General features: G+C 32.2%; 1 long non-coding RNA gene across 1 annotated transcript in view; it reads right to left on the reverse strand.

Annotated features, from left to right (window-relative positions):
* LOC142333520 (uncharacterized) overlaps positions 1-15923 on the reverse strand; it is an 85194-nt gene that overhangs the window by 68301 nt on the left and 970 nt on the right. The window contains exon 2 of the long non-coding RNA XR_012758623.1: positions 12034-12207. This is a non-coding gene — a long non-coding RNA (uncharacterized LOC142333520). The remainder of the gene's footprint in view (positions 1-12033; positions 12208-15923) is intronic.

Genomic DNA, 15923 nt, shown 5'->3' on the forward strand with positions numbered 1-15923 from the left:
TTTCTTGGTGAAGTAAAAATAACAAATTAATTATGTAATCAAAAGTAAACCTTTTTTAAAAACAACTCGAAAAACCTTTCCTCTTAATTTTTTATTAATACAAAAAAGAAGTATTTATGAGAATTAAACTTAGAGAAATCTAAAAATAGATACGTTCTAACAACTGATCTAGGTATTATGGCTATTCCTTTAATAATAATCAAACAGTTGAAAATCCTATATATCAAGAGCTCCCTCTTAATTGTTTAAAAAAACATTTAATATTCTCTGAAAACTTCAGATTAAAAGGCAGGTTCACTGTTATCATAAGAAAGATAAAATGTTTACCGTTTCTGAATAATTAAAACCCAGTATAGTTGTTTTATTTTTTTTTTTAAATGAATTATTGTTACCACTTGCTTTTATTCTTTATTTTATCAATACTGTATTTTTTTTTTTGTCTTCAGTCATTTGACTGGTATGATGCAGCTCTAAGATTCCCTATCTAGTGCTAGTCATTTCATTTCAGTATAACCTCTACATCCTACGTTCCTAACAATTTGTTTTGTATCTTACTTCTATCTTTACTATTTATTAGAATCTATGTTCCAGATTCACATATCAAGATAAGTGACTGGTATGCTTTATAAGCAGTTTAAAATCTAAAGGCACTTACCTCTGCCTGAACAACTCTTTTATAAAATCTATAAATTAGTTCATCTTTTGTATTCTTGCCCCTTATACCTTCATATCTGCTCTTCTATTTTCTCTAATGACTGGGTTTTCAATGCTGAGCACGATCGGGATATTCCAAAAATTAGTGTTGGCGATGTGTGACAAGTTACTATGGTTGATCGTTCTATTTTTCTTTTATGAAGACTTACCTCGATGTATTGGAAAATTTTGCCTGTCCACAGCTTCAACATTTAAAACTTAACATCATTTTTTTTTTGTCATCAGTCATTTGACTGGTTTGATGCAGCTCTCCAAGATTCCCTATCTAGTGCTAGTCGTTTCATTTCAGTATACCCTCTATATCCTACATCCCTAACAATTTGTTTTACATATTCCAAGCGTAGCCTGCCTACACAATTTTTTCCTTCTACCTGTCCTTCCAATATTAAAGCGACTATTCCAGAATGACTTAGTATGTGGCCTATATAAGTCTGTCTCTTCATTTAACTATATTTTTCCAAATGCTTCTTTCTTCATCTATTTGCCACAATACCTCTTCATTTGTCACTTTATCCACCGATCTGATTTTTAACATTCTCCTATAGCATCACATTTCAAAAGCTTCTAATCTTCTCAGATACTCCGATTGTCCAAGTTTCACTTCCATATAAAGCGACACTCCAAACATATACATTCAAAAATCTTATCCTGATATTTAAATTAATTTTTGATGTAAACAAATTATATTTCTTACTGAAGGCTCGTTTCGCTTGTGCTATTCGGCATTTTATATCGCTCCTGCTTCGTCCATCTTTAGTAATTCTACTTCCCAAATAACAAAATTCTTCTACCTCCATAATCTTTTCTCCACCTATTTTCACATTCAGTGGTCCATCTTTGTTATTTCTACTACATTTCATTGCTTTTGTTTGTTCTTGTTTATTTTCATGGGATAGTTCTTGCATAGGACTTCATCTATGCCGTTCATTGTTTCTTCTAAATCCTTTTTACTCTCGGCTAGAATTACTATATCATCAGCAAATCGTAGCATCTTTATCTTTTCACCTTGTACTGTTACTCCGAATCTAAATTGTTCTTTAACATCATTAACTGCTAGTTCCATGTAAAGATTAAAAAGTAACGGAGATAGGGAACATCCTTGTCGGACTCCCTTTCTTATTACGGCTTCTTTCTTATGTTCTTCAATTGTTATTGTTGCTGTTTGGTTCCTGTACATGTTAGCAATTGTTCTTCTATCTCTGTATTTGAACCCTAATTTTTTTAAAATGCTGAACATTTTATTCCAGTCTACGTTATCGAAAGCCTCTTCTAGGTCTATAAACGCCAAGTATGTTGGTTTGTTTTTCTTTAATCTTCCTTCTACTATTAATCTGAGGCCTAAAATTGCTTCCCTTGTCCCTATACTTTTCCTGAAACCAAATTTGTCTTCTCCTAACACTTCTTCCACTCTCCTCTCAATTCTTCTGTATAAAATTCTAGTTAAGATTTTTGATGCATGACTAGTTAAACTAATTGTTCTGTATTCTTCACATTTATCTGCCCCTGCTTTCTTTGGTATCATAACTATAACACTTTTATTGAAGTCTGATGGAAATTCCCCATTTTCATAAATATTACACACCAGTTTGTATAATCTATCAATCGCTTCCTCACCTGCACTGCGCAGTAATTCTACAGGTATTCCGTCTATTCCAGGAGCCTTTCTGCCATTTAAATCTTTTAATGCTCTCTTAAATTCAGATCTCAGTATTGTTTCTCCCATTTCATCCTCCTCAACTTCCTCTTCTTCCTCTATAACACCATTTTCTAATTCATTTCCTCCGTATAACTCTTCAATATATTCCACCCATCTATCAACTTTACCTTTCGTATTATATATTGGTGTACCATCTTTGTTTAACACCTTATTAGATTTTAATTTATGTATCCCAAAATTTTCCTTAACTTTCCTATATGCTCCGACTATTTTACCAATGTTCATTTCTCTTTCCACTTCTGAACACTTTTCTTTAATCCACTCTTCTTTCACCAGTTTGCACTTCCTGTTTATAGCATTTCTTAATTGCCGATAGTTCCTTTTACTTTCTTCATAACTAGCATTCTTATATTTTCCACGTTCATCCATCAGCTGCAATACATCGTCTGAAACCCAAGGTTTTCTACCAGTTCTCTTTATTTCGCCTAAGTTTGCTTCTGCTGATTTAAGAATTTCCTTTTTATCATTCTCCCATTCTTCTTCTACATTTTCTACCTTATCTTTTTTACTCAGACCTCATGCGATGTCCTCCTCAAAAATCTTCTTTATCTCCTCTTCCTCAATCTTCTCTAAATTCCACCGATTCATCTGACACCTTTTTTTAGGATTTTAAACCGTAATCTACATTTCATTATCACCAAATTATGGTCGCTATCAATGTCTGCTCCAGGGTAAGTTTTGCAGTCAACGAGTTGATTTCTAAATCTTTGCTTAATCATGATATAATCTATCTGATACCTTCCAAAATCGCCTGGCTTTTTCCAAGTGTATATTCTTCTATTATGATTTTTAAATCGGGTGTTGGCAATTACTAAATTATACTTCGTGCAAAACTCTATAAGTCGGTCCCCTCTTTCATTCCTTTTGCCCAGCCCGTATTCACCCACTATATTTCCTTCCTTGCCTTTTCCAATGCTTGCATTCCAATCTCCAACTATTATTAAATTTTCATCTCCTTTTACGTGTTTAATTGCTTCATCAATCTCTTCATACACACACTCTACCTCATCTTCATCATGGGAGCTTGTAGGCATATACACGTTAACAATCGTTGTCGGTTTAGGTTTTGATTTTATCCTTATTACAATGATTCTATCGCTATGCATTTTGAAATACTCTACTCTCTTCCCTATCTTCTTGTTCATTATAAAACCTACTCCTGCCTGCCCATTATTTGAAGCTGAGTTAATTATTCTAAAATCACCTGACCAAAAGTCGCCTTCCTCTTCCCACCGAACCTCACTAATTCCTACTACATCCACATTTATCCTATCCATTTCCCTTTTTAAATTCTCTAGCCTACCAACCTTTTTTAAACTTCTAACATTCCACGCTCCGACTCGTAGAATGTTATTTTTTAATTTTCTGGTGACCCCTTCCTTAGTAGTCCCCACCCGGAGATCCGAACGTGGGACTAGTGTACCTCCAGAATATTTTACCAAGGAAGGCGCCTCCATCATTGCTATATGAAAATGCAGACAGCCACATTTTCTTGGAAAAAAAGCAGCTGTCGTTTTTCATTGCTTTCAGCTGCGCAGTATTCAGAGGACTGAGTGATGTTGATATGGCCGTTTAAGTCATTCTGACTCATGCCCCTAACAACTACTGAAATAGCTGCTGCCCTCTTTCAGGAATCATTCCTTAGTCTGGCTCTCAACAGATACCTCTCCGATATGGTTGCATCTTCGGTCCAGCTACTCTGTATCCCTGAGCACTCAAGCCCCCTCACTAATGGCAAGGTCTCATGATTCATTGAGTAGGGGCAAGAAGTTAATGATAACTAAAAGGAAATATTAAATTGCAAGAAAGTTTACTTTGATGTTTAATTTCATATTTTGAATACAACATCAAATAATTAGTGGTAGTATTCCACGACAGTCTATCTGTTGTTTTATTAAAATAAGTTATTCTCACACTTTTGTTGTAATAATAAATTGCACAGCTTACACATCGACAGTTTCAATATCTCTACTGAAATAAAAGTTTGACATTTTTTGTAAATGTATAATAATTTTATGTTACGTTTCTTTTTTGATTGTTCAAATCTAAAAGATCTCTGCTTAGTTATAACTTTTTGATGTAATAAAAATCAAACCCAATTCTCCAGGTTAATAATTGTTGTTTACATGTATTGGAGTACCCACTAACAAATTAATCCTCACAGTCATCAGCCAGGCCTCGTTCGGGATTCCACTGAAGTACATGCCTCGACAGACATTCATGTCAATAAAATACAAATCAAATTTTGCATTCACGGAGACCTCAAACGGAGATCTTTACATCCAACCTAACATGATTCCCTCAAACTAACTCAACGAAACCTTGGAACCGCAGAACCCACGCCTAGTCCAAATTTGACAGCACCGTTCGTGGCTGAGAATGCCTCAGAAAACGAACGAGTTAAAGTTAAAGTTAAATTGTGCTACTAGCATACCAATTAAAATTATATTTTACGCAGTATAGAAATTCAGACCTCCATTCAAATAAGTCGATCAAATTCCGATGTTTTTCCCAATTACTGTATCGATCTTACATACTATTTAAAACATCAAAATCAAACCGTAAGTTTTGAGTTATTTGATTAGTCTTCTCATCATGGTTAATATCATTACATCAAACGATTTATTTGTGTATATTAAGTATTGTAATAAAATGTACACAATTAATTCACAATATTGGTACTGGTTTACCTATGCGATACAAACTATTAATAAAAATTATGGGAAAATAGACAACTCCCACACCCCTTCAGAACTGTTATGGAAAACAAAAAATAACAAAACCAGCTGTATTAGTCGACAGTCTGGGACAGGATAAAACAGAATAGGAGGTCATTTTCAACACATTTTTTAAAGTATTCCAGTTATTGTAATACCAGTTATATAAAATAAAAAAAGTACAAGAATAAAGCAAAGATAAAGAATAAAAATTAAAACAAAGAACTAAAATGTGTAATTGAAAATATAAAGCAAGAAGAATCATGCATGGTGCAAGAGCACTACATCAGACAGGTAGAACGATGATGATGAATTGTGAAAATATTACATCAGTTAAGCTTTAAAATTAAGTATGCCATTGAAGAACAGGTTAAAACAACTATTAATTTTTAAGAATTCCTTTTATTTTTCTAAATTTTGTACATTTATCATATATATAAGTTGGACAAACTTCCAGCATCATTGACATAATAATTTAAGTGGATGAAAAGTTAAAGTCACTTTTCAAATTGAATAATCGTTTGTTTTTTACACACAAGATTCATACCTTACAGGGAGATGAATAACATTAAGGAACATTATGATATTTTTTTGACATTGTTAGATTAACTTTACATATAATCATTCAGGAACAATGTAAAGAATCATGAATGAATTCATATATTTTGATACAGTCATTACAGAAAAAGATGAAGGTTTAAGGGAGCAAGAATTCAAAATGTCAGCCAGTTCAAACATTCATTAAAAGAGTTGTTGAGGTACAGATACGTGCGTTTAAATTTCAAACTGTTTATAAAGTATACTTGCCACTTATCTTGACATATAAATTTTGAACATAGACTCTAATAAATACTAAAGTTAGAAGTATGCTACAAATGCCAAAATAAAATTTTTGAGGAGTGTAATAGAAAAAACTTGCAACCAGATGACTGCTACTTTGTTTTGTTTCAAATCATGATCCCCATTGTTGACATAATCACAGTAGGGATAATTTGATGAATATTTCATAGAAACTGGTTCAGCATTCAAAAAGTCGCAGCAATAAACAAAATTACCATGCTATTACATAAACTCCTCAAGGAGTAATCAATTTAAAAGTGTAGAGCATTATTACACAATATTCTCCTAGGAAATTTCCAACTCCAAGCGATCAGAAAAAAATCCCACCCTATTGAAAATTCTTAAAAACCTATAACATTAAAGATAATGCAAATAGATTATGAATGATGCTACTTCACATAAGAAGGTGCAGTAATTGTTAACTTACCATTATCAATTATGAAAAGTTTGCAAAATACTATAACAATTTTCTACCACTCATATTTGATACTTCTATCATTTAAATTTCTCATTAGTATTGGTTCAATCAATATGAAAACGTTTAATTTACTGAACTGTTCCTTCACAAATAACTGATAATTTGTATATAGATATGTATTAGATAAGTAGTATATAATTACCGATAGTTAATTACCTGTACAAGTAACTACATAAAGCAGTTTCATCTTAATTATGCTCCTACAAGCTAGGATTCAGTAAGCATCCACTAACATCTTAACGCTTCTCATAAAGAAAACTTAAAAATAAATAAATAAAATCAGGTAATGATCAATATCTCACTTGATCAAGAACAGAGTTTGGTTTCAAGATAACAGCTGTTCTTGTTAATGATGTGGTATCATTGCTTAAGATTACTTTTCTGTAATGTATTCTAGTCCATTTAAGATACTAGTATTTTTAATATGTAAATATTTGATTATAAGTATCTATGAAATTTTTTATTGAAGACAGTTCATACCCATATCTTAACAGCATGATGCTTACCCTAAAACTGATGCAGTTTTAATAACTTAATCATTTATTAACCCAAAATGTTCTTTTTTCATTATATGGATTTTAAGTTATTTCTATAACACTTGTTTCAACTTTTGGGAATATTTTTTCCAACCCTTGCTGATATTTGAGGTTAAGTATTCATCTTGTACTGCTTCTGTTGTGAAATATATACAAGATTTTTAATACTTTAAATATAACAAAAATATATACCTTTAATATAAATTATTAAATTAGTATATACTGCAGTTTAATAAACTAATAATCATACAGTGCCATATATAAATTAAGTCAAAGCCAAGAAGATCAAGGTTTTGGTCATTGAGATTACACCCCATTGTACCCTGAATATGGGAAATGGTATAGTCATGTGCAGAAATTTGTCAGAAGAGGAAATCATAGTGAAACTGCAGGAACAAGGAGTTGTTGAGTGTTGTTGTTTAAACACACAAGACAAAAAAGAATTTCTACCATCTGAGTTGCACATGTTAACTTTTGCCGACGTGTACAAGGAAGATAAAAGCTGGATTTCACAGGTTGTATGTACCTTTGTTTATGCTGAGTCATTTTAATTTCTTTGGATGTCAGAGATTCAGACACATAGCTGCATGTTGAACGAGGATGCAAATTTGTGTATGTGGTTTACATCGTGATGCACTATGCAGAGATCCACCTGTCTGATTAAACTGTTATGGATAACGCCATGCCAGATACAGGAATTGTCCTATTTATTAACAAGAAATAGCTGTTCTAGAGGTCAACACTATTCTTTGACTCAAGTTAAAAAGTTGTGCTTGGCAGAAAATCAAAGATTGCGTCATATGTATATGTTGCTATCGTTTCAACACCTTCCTTTAAATCAGAGGTTTGCTCTCAGAATTGGCACCAGCAGTGGCTTAGATGGTCAAACGTATCATCAAGACAAATTGAAGTTGACAATTAAGAAAAAGCAGCCCTAAACCGATGTAAAAGAAGGCATGTGCTTCCAAAGGAGAATCTTCTGTTCAATCTAGCAACCAGCCTCCAACTAGTGGAAAGATCGAAATGGTTAAAATATATAAGCCTGATCCAAAAGCAGTGCATGCATATAGAAAAAGTGATCACTAAACAAAAAAAAAAAAGACAAAGGGGAACAATGGAGATTCCGAGGGCACGGATGCCTTTAAATGAGTAGGCGAGCACTTCGGCCGCCCCACATGCTTTAGCGGAGGGTGCATCGAGTCTTGACTCTTATGCATTGCTGAACACACCATCAGAGATGATATCATCTGATGCTGGCAGTAGGACACAACATTTCGTTAAAAATATTTTATTTTTTCATTGTGTTTTTGAAATATTTTAGTTTGTTAATTTTAAGTGACAAGTCAAAAATTAATTTAAATGTCAGGAAAAGATTTTTGAAAGTGTATGTTTGGAGTGTCGCTTTATATGGAAGTGAAACTTGGACAATCGGAGTATCTGAGAAGAAAAGATTAGAAGCTTTTGAAATGTGGTGCTATAGGAGAATGTTAAATCAGATGGGTGGATAAAGTGACAAATGAAGAGGTATTGCGGCAAATAGATGAAGAAAGAAGCATTTAGGAAAAATATAGTTAAAAGAAGAGACAGACTTATAGGCCACATACTAAGGCATCCTGGAATAGTCGCTTTAATATTGGAAGGACAGGTAGAAGGGAAAAATTGTGTAGGCAGGCCACGTTTGGAGTATGTAAAACAAATTGTTGGGGAAGTAGGATGTAGAGGGTATACTGAAATGAAACGACTAGCACTAGATAGGGAAACTTGGAGAGCTGCATCAAACCAGTCAAATGACTGAAGACAAAAAAAAAAAAAAAAAAAGTGACAAGAATTCACTGCACCCTTGTCATGCTGTCTTTCTTTTTGGCGTATTGTAATCTCTTGAAAGGATACCCAGGGCTTTCATTTTAGTAACCTGAAGCGAACTTAGTGATTTTTGAGTTACCTCCACTGCAACTGCTGGCTAGACTACCTCGGTCGTACCTCTTTGGGAGGAGAAGGGCCGAGGACACCGAGTGCCCATGCTGTGGAGAACGAGATATTACGGAGCATGTTATTTTTGTCTGCGACGGGTGAGTGGACGAGAAAGACGAATGCGTCGCCATTATGGACAAATTGATGCAGCCAACGTAGTGCGTACCATGGTCATCAGGGTCCGCTATTTTGTGGCAGTGTCAAAACTGGTCACGGGAGTGCTACAACAAAGGGATGTGAGGAGGTGAAGTACATACAGCCATATGTGGAACTACTATTCGCCCATTTTATATGGATCGGTAGCAGTGATGAGACAGGTGGACTCTGGAGCCCCTGAGCCAAAAGACCGTAGTCCCGAAAGCAAGGAAGTCTAGAAAGACAACGAGACAAGGTAGTCAAGAAAGATAAGCTGGAAACCAAGACCTCCGGGGACAGAATTGAAAACAACTGCGGTGGCGCGAGGGGGTGATGAACAGCCTGCTTTAGATCCGTCGTTCCTCCGCGCTTGCGTGGGTGGACAGCGATCATAATACTCGGGGATTCTGGATCACCCCAGCTCGAAAAGTTCATGCTTGAAGACACTCCCAGGGCTGTGCTATGCTTAGTTGCGGATCCGACCCAGGGAGTGGATGGTGAGGTGGTTTAGTTGGTAGGGCGCAGGATACATACACACTTTAACATCTTGCAGAACCTGTTACTGAGCCCAACACTTCGTCCGCAAATGGTATTCCACCCCTCACCAAAAAAAAGGAATAATCCAATAATTACTGAATTAATTACTTAAATAATAAAAACACTACTGTTAATTAGACAAGGTTAGCGAGCGAAGTGAACGTAGATTAAGTTCAGTTAGATTATATATTTAATTTCTCTGCAAATACCTCCAAATTCCCACCGATTTGAAAGAATTCTGCCTTCATTATGTTTTTTTTTTTAAATCAGGACTCGTCTATTTCCACCGTCATTCTTAGACTACCTAACTTTTTTTGGTTTATTAATAAATGATATGCGCGCACGCACACATTAACACCTCTCTTAGGTACATTTTCCAGTCCGTTATTGCTTCAGATGACATTAACCTACGGTCGCTTCGCTCGCTAACCGTGATTATTATATAAAGTATGTTAATATCTTTAAAATAAACCAGTATAAAACAGCATGTTAGTGTATTTTCTCTAATGTTTTATTTGTCAATTATTATTAAATTTGCTATATTAAGTAATTTTTATGTGAAAAAATTAATAATAACTATAGAATCCGCGCACTTAAGAATTTTTTTCTTTTATTCATTGTGTTCCACCCATTTCTCACATGATCTATGTAATGCATGACATATTTTCATTCATATTACTTTCCCGGCGAATATAGCTAGTATAGCGGTATTAAAAGGGAAAATATGATGTTCATGTCAAAACTGAAGTATCTGTTTTTTACCAATCTTTAAGTTTTCAGGTCCAATTACTTCATCTAGACGAAAAACATATTTATTCGTGTATGTATTTGCTTACGTATATACGTAGGTATCGCGCTGGTTTTGTCCTTTTTAGGAATTGACAAACCGGTTTCTCAAATTTGGCTCAGATATTTCTATATATGGGGACTGATCATAGTCATCTATTTTCACTAAGGAGAGGAAGTAGAGAAAAAACTAATTTCGATTTTCGTGAGACATACTTTAGACAAAAGACTATTAAAACAAATTTTCTTACCTACAATACATATAATAAATAATCCAAATTATTATTTTTTGTTTTAATAAATCTCCACCTTTTCAAATTAATATTTAAGGTTTTTGTTCTTTTGCTCTATCTGCCTTCGGTTTAAATATTTTTCAAAAATTTTTTGAAAGTTACTTTATAAACAGAATTATCAAGAAGTTTGCAATTTTTTTTTTTTTTTACTATTGTAGACCCCGAACTGAAGATACAGAAAAGTTATTTTTTATTTTAGACTTTATTAAATGAACCCACCGGGTTGGTCTAGTGGTTAACTCGTCTTCCCAAATCAGCTGATTTGGAAGTCAAGAGTTACAGCGTTCAAGTCCTAGTAAAGCCAGCTATTTTTACATGGATTTGAATACTAGATCGTGGATACCGGTGTTCTTTGGTGGTTGGGTTTCAATTAACCACACATCTCAGGAGTGGTCGAACTGAGAATGTACAAAGATTACACTTCATTTACACTCATACATATCATCCTCTGAAGAATTATCTAAACGGCAGTTACCGGAGGCTAAACAGGAAAAAGAAAGAAAAGAATAAAGAGACTTTATTAAATGGGGTGTTAGATATAGAGAAAACTTTACTTAAACTATTGTGTTAAGTTTAACCTTTCTTAAAAATCTATTCCCCGTCTCTAAAAAAATAAATACATATATATCCATTTTTTGGCTGTAACTCTTTTTTTTATTAATAACCGGAAAGGTTATGCAATACTTGCCCGGCTTATATATATATATATATATATATATATATATATATATATAAAATTAAATAACTCAGTACAATATCAACTGAATTTTATTAATGTTATCGTGTAATAAATTATAATATTAAAAAAAATTATGTATTGTCGGAATAAAACTTTATTAAGATCATGAAAAGATTATAATATTAACGTTGAAAGATAATTTGCATTAAAACAAACGTTGTAATTATTGTATTCAATTTATTTATGAGTTCACCTGAAATACCCTTAATACTTTATTAATTATAAATAAATATAATCTAAACAGAAGTATTTTGTTTCCTTTACTTTTTCAGGTGATTTTAGAAAGGATTCGTATGCTCATTACTTTTATTTTTAACATATATGAATGCGGTTTCATCACAGAGAAAATTTTAAGACTTAAAAGGAAAAAAATAACACTTAAATTTTACGTGTTTTATGTTTTTTTATGAAACAAATTGAGGTTTTTGCGGCTATAAAAGATTGACAAGACAATTTTTTATGTGAGCAATTTAAAAGGGAAAGCCATTCGAATGCGAAAATGTTTAAAAAAATATTTTATTTTGTATTTTGTTTAAGTTAATATTTAGTTACTGAAACTATAATACTTACATTTTCTTCTATTGATGGTCCTCCGACAAGCCCATCCGTGGCATCGTCACCCGTCACGGTTTAAATTAGCCGCATAGACAAGACAGCACAAATTTCAGCGACTCGAATCCGATTTCCGCTACCCCGATTTTCAAATAAGAAGGAAACTCACTGTATCCGTTCACAACCAGTCCCCTACAACGTAGAACAAAATAACAAAGAAAATTAAGAAAATAATAATAGAAATAGATTTCTTGATAACAGATTACCCGGATGATAAGTGAATGTTGAGTAACAGAACAATATTATAGTAAAATAAAAAACCATGAACTGCATTTCAGTTCATCCTACTCGGAATTGTAAAGAAAATGCTCAGAACACGTTTTGATTAATGACACTACACGTACTTTCAAACCTTGTAGACGACTGCAACCTAATTTTTTAGAAAAAAATTCTCTGTATAAAAGATATATAGAGTATTTTAAAATGGTGGGTTGGCTATAATTTTTCGGATTCTACTGGTAAAATTAAACAAAAAATATCTTTGTCCATCATTCTGTTATTTTTATTTAAAAGAATTATATCTCAAGTCGGATAGATGAATCACATTAATATTTGGTAAGCGTCTTGGTAATAAAGTTTGAAAATTTTATCAAAAAATCTGGCCTTTAAATACCTTCGCAAATTACAAAATGGCGGCCATGTTTATTTTTCGTTCCTTTATATCTCCATAAATATTAGTTTTATCAAAATTTATGTACGTTATATGCTAAAATATTAAGCCATTTATTTTGAACAGAATAATATTTTATTTTTTTAAATCGGTTAACAAATAGTCGAGTTATAAGAAGAAAATTGATGTAACTTTGTTTCATAATTATTAGATATATTATTGTGAGAAAATTATTTCTTAATTTGATACTAATTTACAATACCAGAATTAACAATAAATAAGTATAATTAATATTTAATCGAATTGAACGTAAAGTGGAGGACATGAAAGAAGACTCCACTTTGCGTAACTCGGCTATTTGTTAACCGGTTTAAAAAATTAAATTGTTATTTTATTCAAAATGAAAGGCTTAATATTTTAGCCATAAGATACTTCGATAAATGTAATGTCTATGGAGATATAACGAATTGAAAAATAAACATGGCCGCCATTTTGTAATTTGTGAAAGTATTTAAAAGCCTGATTTTTTAACCAAATATTAACCTAATTTAAAAGGTTTATAAAAAAACCTGTTTTAAAAGGTTTAACCTAATTTTAATGGTTTAACCTAATTTTAATGGTTTTTAGGTTTATCTTTAACCTAATTTTTAATTTTAAAACTTTATTATCAAGGTGCATACTAAATATTAATGAGATTCGTCTCTCCGAACTTGAAATATAAATTGTTTTAAAAATAATAAAATGGCGGAAAGCGAGAGAACGAAGGAGAAATTGTCATTTTTGCTAAGGATATTTTTTATTAAGTTTTACCAGTAGAATTCGAAAATGTATAGCCGGCCCACCATTTTAGAAACGCCCTATAGAAATTGTTTTTTGCTGTCTTCTTTACTGAGTAGACGTAAAGTACATACTACACAACATCTTGGTAGAAGGAGTACGTTTACTTACTGCTTTTCACTACCGACCGCAGTCTTTCTTGTGGCTGTGACCCATGTAAACAATATTTATTATTAGAAACAGGGCGAGTTATTTATATAAAAATACTGATGTTCACACGCAGCCAGCCTCTGTGGAAAAAAATATAGTTGACGATTACAGGAATGCATATTTTCTGTATTTTGGTAGGCTATGCATTGCATACCGAAGTACAGCATTACGTTTAGCTGAATGAAGAAGGCGACCGCAAAACCATTTTTCTTTTCACTTTCCATAGTGTAACAGGATTTTTTAGTTATGATTTTTATATAACATTGTCAATTATCTAACATATTTTGCATGTCGGTTCAAAATACACGAGATTCAATTAGCACGGTCTAAGTACGGGGAATTACTATGTATATAATGAATAATAATCTTTATATATATGATAATATATATGATATATGATAATATGATATATGATAATATATATGATATATATGATATATCATCATATTATATATATGATGATGATTTCATTATATAATGTATATAATCATTTTTGTGGTTCCGATCGATGGAATATTTTTTTGTGTTACATTCTCAAACTGTAGAGAATCTAGATAAAAGATATAAATTGGCAGATTACATTAATCAATTGTCTTTGGCAATTTCATAAAGTATCTTATTACATTAAAAAATAAAAAATAAATAGTTTGAATGTTACAAGGTTCAGCATATGGTTTTTATTAAAATTTTTCATAATTAATTAAAATCTGTGTTTTTTATTCTAAAACATGTTCCGAAACAAAAAGAAATTCGTGTTTTCTTTCTTGTTGTTTGCGATAGATAAGATGCTGCATTATAATATTGGAGACTTGCATAGAATTGAAATATGCTCATTATTAATATTTCTTCTTCACTATTTGTTTTTCTTTCTATTTTTTCGTAAATTAGTTGAATATTTATTCCGTATTTTATTTCATTTCGTAAATTAAATATAATTTTTGATCCCCTATACCGACAAAGATTTTCAATGGTTCTTTATTTCACGTTATACTGTTTTCGGCAATTTAAATTTGCGTGTAAATTACATTCCGTTAAATATAATTTTTCTATTACCGGAAAGAAATAAAAAATTTTAAATCTATAAAACTAACTTTTAATACCTATATACAGGGTGTACTAAAAATTTCGGGGAAAACTTTACGAGATCACAGGAAATGTATCTTTAAGGGGAATATGTTACATCAGACCCTCCGTAAAAACTGATATTTTTTTTCTAATATACTCTGATTATTTTCTAATTTATTGAAGCCAAGCAGCGTTTCCTAGGCATTTAAAGAGCTGATATAACCTTTAAAGAGGCCTGTACTGTTTTAACATTTAACGATTATGTTATCTGTCCTGATTAAATATCCTTTGTGGAAATAACCTGGAAGTTCATGTCCGGTGGGAAAACTGGCCTTCCTACCAGCAAAACCTGGCGGCTAGAATCGTTTCACCGGTCGATATTGAAATTCCTCGATGAATTCACCTTGTTCAAATAGAACAGATAAATTTGAAGAAAGCTCAGCTCTTGCAAAACAGTTACTAACATATTATTCAAATTACTTGTAACAGTATTCAGACACTGAATTTTTTAAACGTTTATACGGCTGAAATGTGGAACGGTAATTGCAAATCGACCGAGCCATCTAACGAAGGGAGTTCGTCCCCGTGCGATTTTAATCTTTTAACTTTATTATTATACGCCTAACTATTAGTTGAGATATGAATGAGGGTAGCGGAAGCACTCTCTAATAGGAACGTATTACAGCCTCTATCTTATTTTATTTTCTAATCCCAGTTTAATTTAAATTACATAATCAATAATTAATTTCCATATGGAAAGGAATACCTGGCGGGGAGAAGTGCCAATTATTCGGTTACCTATTACTAAAGCGATTAACTAAGCCTTGGTGAAAATAACTATTGATAATCCAGAAAAAGAAAATTGTTTGGATTTACGCAATAAATTATTACTTACCTTTTTAGTGTTAGTTCACAAATCCATTAAGGGCGCTTTTAGTTATAACTCAATAAATAAGTCATATGTAAAAATAGGAAAAAAGTCACGTTCATAAAACATCCCCAGAAAAAATAATTACTAATAGAAATGTTTATGGACTATTTATGAAATAATTTCAGGGAATTTATATGTATTTTATAGTAATATTTTTGAACATTGAAAATATTTATATTTTATTTTTTTATTAAATGATAATTTATTTTTTATCAATGTAACGGTTGAAAAGGCTATTTTCAAGCTATGAAACTT

Source organism: Lycorma delicatula, chromosome 12 (genome assembly GCF_047948215.1).
Source record: "Lycorma delicatula isolate Av1 chromosome 12, ASM4794821v1, whole genome shotgun sequence".
NCBI lineage: Eukaryota > Metazoa > Arthropoda > Insecta > Hemiptera > Fulgoridae > Lycorma > Lycorma delicatula.